The sequence below is a fragment of the Myotis brandtii genome, unplaced genomic scaffold, assembly GCF_000412655.1.
Source record: "Myotis brandtii unplaced genomic scaffold, ASM41265v1 scaffold630, whole genome shotgun sequence".
Classification (NCBI taxonomy): Eukaryota; Metazoa; Chordata; class Mammalia; order Chiroptera; family Vespertilionidae; genus Myotis; species Myotis brandtii.
The window spans coordinates 2,846,594-2,851,178 of NW_005370412.1; positions in this window are offsets into that span (position 1 = coordinate 2,846,594).

The following is a 4,585-nucleotide window of genomic DNA, read 5'->3' on the forward strand; positions in this document are numbered from 1 at the left end:
AGTGCCAGGACCAGGGCCAGAGGGAAGAGGTCCCAGGAAGGCTGGGCACAGTGGCTAGGGCTGCCTGAGAAGGAAAGTTCTTGACGGAGGCCAAGACAGAAGGAACATGAGCAGTGCTAAGCTGGTCAGTGGTCAGAGCAGATAAACTTGGGTGGGACTGAGACAAAGGGAAGGTCCAAGGGAGGGGTTCCCCCCGGAGCAGAATGAGGCAGAGCAGGAGAGTATGGTAGGTCAGCTTCGTCACTAACCCTGAGTGTGGGGGAGAGGCAGAAGCCTTCCCTCTGGGCCAAGTGGGCCTAAAAGAGACAGGCTCCTGCTAGACTAGGAGGCCAAGGAGCACCCATGGTGGCTACGGAGATGTCCACCCACTTCCACTCGGTGAGCAGGTGGCAGCAAGGGGGCCTTGCTCTGTGCCACCATTAGCACCTGAGGATGGAATTTTGGAATCTTGAATCGCATTTTCCCAGAATGTCTCATGACTGCTTAGACACTGCCCTAAACCCTAATTGGCAGGGATCGGGTGGCTCCTGACACGTTTACTTTAAATCTCCCTGTCTCTTGTCAATTAGCCCGTTTAACTTTCCACGGTGGCACAGATGAAAGTCACTATTCAGTGCTGGACCCAGATCCCGATGGGAGGGACTTGGTTTCCGTAGAGATGGAATCTGGGCTTGGCGCTGCAGGTTCAGCAGCTGGTGTTACTGGGGTTGACACAGCTTTGCACTCCCACTGGGCAGGAGGCCAATTGTCTCCACAACCTCACAACTTGTCCCTGCCCCCAACTGTATCCCAACTGTGACTTCTGCTGACTGGCTGCTTTCCCTTGGTACTTGATCTGTGCTGCCAAAACCTGCTGCCATGGGAGCCCACACAGCTGACCCCAGGGAGCCAACCTCCGGCCTACTCGGATCTTAGCCACACCCTAGAGACCCAGAGAGGAGTGACTCAGGTTGGACACAGTGGCTCCAAATGACCTCAAGTGACTCAGCAAACAAACCAAAGTTGACACCCTACCAACTCAATTTGTCATTTACCTGGCAGGGGCTGTCACCATTTCCCAGCACGCTTACTTAGCTATATTTAAATGTGAGCAGACCCACTAAAATCCTGACTTTGCCTGCCTGACACCAAGCATCTCACTCTGACCACACATCTGAATCACCGGGGAACACTGGCAACCACGGAAGCCCCAGGCTTCCTGCAGGATGGTGATTTAATTGGCCTAGGGTAGGCCAGGGCCATGTTTCCAGAGCTTTCCCAGTGATTCAAATGCACAGCTAGAGGTGGAGGTGAGACCCACAGCTCTAACATTCGCTTCTGTTATGGAGCATGATGCTCACCAGACACACTGTCCATCCCTCACCTGGTGGTGAACACATCTGCAGCCGGGCGAGGCTTGGGGCACCTGAGCTGCTGCACATCTAACGTGCTCCCGAGCGATTCAGTGACACTGGTCCACGGGCCACACCGAGTGGCCAGGCTTTACAAGCAACAAGCAAGCGGGCGTTGACATTAAATGCTAAAGGGGCTCAGGGCGGGCTGAGGGAGCCTCCATGGAGGAGGAGGCATTTTTGCTGGGACAGTGGTAGGGAATTTTTTTCAAAATCAGGAGCCAGAGCAACAGAGTAGTGGCACCTTCACTTTTAAAGTAAACTCTTAAAAATTAGTAAGATATAACAAACAAAGAGCAAAGGGCACACATCATAAGCATACAAATTGATCAATTTTTTTTGAGGTATAACTCACCATAAAAATACCATGTAATTCACCCTTTTAAAATGTACAATTCAGTCAGTTTTAGTATATTCACAGAGTTGTACAACCATTGCCACTGTAATAGTCCCAGGACATTGTCATCACCCCCACAAAGAAATCCCATATCCATTAGCAGCCCTTCCCCATTTCCCCTCCCCCAACCCCTGGCAATCACTAATCTAGTTTCTATTTCTGTGAATTTGCCTATTTTGGATTTTTCATATAAATGAAGCCCTATAATATGTACTCTTTTGTGACTGGCTTCTTTCCCTTAGCATAATGTTTCCAAAGTTCATCCGTGTTGTAGCATGTATCAGTAGTTCATTCCTTTTTATGGCTGAGTAATATTCCATTATATGGGATTGACTGCCTTTTGCTTATCTTTTCATCATAAACTAGTAGGCATTTGGGTTGTTTCCATCTTGATATGAATAACGCAGCTATTCATGTACCCATTTTTGTGTGGACGTGCATTTTCAGTTCTTCGGGGTATATGCCTAGGAGTGGATGTGCTGAGTCACACGGGAACTCCATGTCAAGTTTTTGAGGAACTACTAAGCTCTTTTCCAAAGCAGTTCCACCATCTTGCATTTGCAGACCAAGGAGTACTTTCTTACACTCAGCACACACCCGTATCACCCCACAGAGCAAGGACTAGGTCACAGGGGTGGGGAACCTTCCTCTTGCCAGGGCCATTTGGATATTTATAACAGCATTTGTGGACCATACAGAATTATCCACTTGAAAATTAGCCTGTTATGGTTGGTCAAATATTTAATGAACGCACCCCTCAGGCCTTGGCAGGGCCAGACCAAATGAATTCGTGGGTCTTATTCAGTCCTGGGGCCAGGCGTCCCCGCCCCGGAACAGGACGGGCCAGCTCTCCAGGACTGCCCCTGGCCGCTTCCCTCCATGTGTCCACCCTAAAGGCAGCCGCCGGTTTCAGTTCCGTCACCGCTGAGACCGGGACTTCGAGAGGCGGAACAGGAGGTGAAAGCGGTGACCCAGGCCGAGGGGGCCCAGCGGTCAATTCCTCTGCGCGGACAGGTGTCCCGATCTCCCCGTGACCACACCACGGCCTGGGACACACAGGTTTCCTCCCCGGCCCACTCGCTGCACAGCCAGCGCCCCTTTCAGGAAATAACAAGCGGGTGGGCTTCTCAGCGGGACCCCTGGGAAGCCCAGGAGGCGGCTGGGGAGGGAAGCAATGTGCCCGGGTCCGCAGCTCATCCAAGTGCCGCCATTACGCCCGCTTGGGGCTGCAATGAAGGGGTCTGTCTCGGTGAAGGCCCGCACCACTGCCCTCCCCACGTCACACTGCCCTCCCCACGTCACACTGTCCTCTTCCACGTCACACTGCCCTCCCCACGTCACACTGTCCTCTTCCACGTCACCACTGTCCTACCCATGTCACACTGTCCTCCCCACGTCACACTGGCCTCCCCTGCCCCTTTTATTTGCACTTACCTTTCACCCACAGGTGCTAGAGAGACGCAGCCCCTAGACGTCCGGCCCCCCACCCGACCCAAGGCAGGACCTTCTGCGCAGGTGGGCCGCCAGCAGGGAACTGCGCATGCGCACTGGGCCGCCAGCAGGGCACTGCGCATGTGCAAGGGCCTCGTGTATCTTCTGCCCGGGCCCAATGCTGCAGGGCGGGCTCAGCGAGGCAAGGCTCCAGGTGGTGGCCCTTGCAGAGTGGGGCCTGCAGCTGCCACAGCGAGGCCCCTAGCACCTGGAGGCCCTTACTCCTGCCAAAGCGGTTCTCTGGCAGCCAGCCCACTATTTCCCGTCTAAGTGACCTTCTCCCTCTGGCCTCATCCATACCGAATCACACCCACAAAGTCACTGCCATACTCAAACGCGCTCAAAGATATGACCTGAAAACACTCGATTTGCCAATGACTTTCCCTCCCCCCAGAAATCCCTCCTGTCAGTTCCTCTGATTGTGTGAGAGCCCCAGGCTTTGCTCCCAGACACACACAGCCTGAAATTGTCATGTTTCTCTAGCCCACCGTCTGGGAATTCATCAATTAGAGATGAATTTGGGTACTTTTTAAAAGATACAACTGGTCCTCCTTTAAAGGGAGGACCAGTCTGTCACACATCAGGGCGCATTATTTAATGAAGTGATATCCTACCAACATGGAGCTGCAGGCAATGGCATGTGGCTGGGAGTGGAGAGAAAACTCGGAGACATGGTAGCCATGATGAGCCAGGCAGGCTACTCTGCGCTGCAGTTCTGGCCGCGCCCCATGCGGTTCCAAGGCTCGGGAGAGATGAGTCATCCCAATCAAGAGTCTAGAAAGGGCAACAGGAAGGTGCCCAAGACAACCTTTAAGGCCCAAAGTTTTACATGCAGCAGGCAGGGCTTGGAACCCAACTTCCCTTCCTCTTCCCCGGGGTCCTGTTACTCCTCCTCTTCTCCGTCTCTTCCTACATTTCCTTTCCTCTCCTCCACACTGTCCTTCTCCTATGCCTTTTCTCTGACCCCAAATCTATTGTCATAGCACCACTTTATGGGAAAGTGCATGACCTAGCCCTGTACCTAACTCACAGTAGATATTCCACAAGTGCTGATAAATAAAAGAGTGAATGAAAGTCGCTTCATTGTGAGTTCCAAATACCGGATTTGGGGGTGGCCTTTTGGAACTGATCACTCTGTGGGAGACCACTGGCTTTCCTGTAGGCACAAATCAAGAGGTGTCCTCAGCTCCGACAATATTCCAAGATGAAGCCAGGGTGGGAGCCATGGTGTAGAGACTCTAAGCTTCATCTGATATCCTTCCTTCCTTGCATTTTTTGCATCTTTTCCTTCTGGAAAGGAAGAACT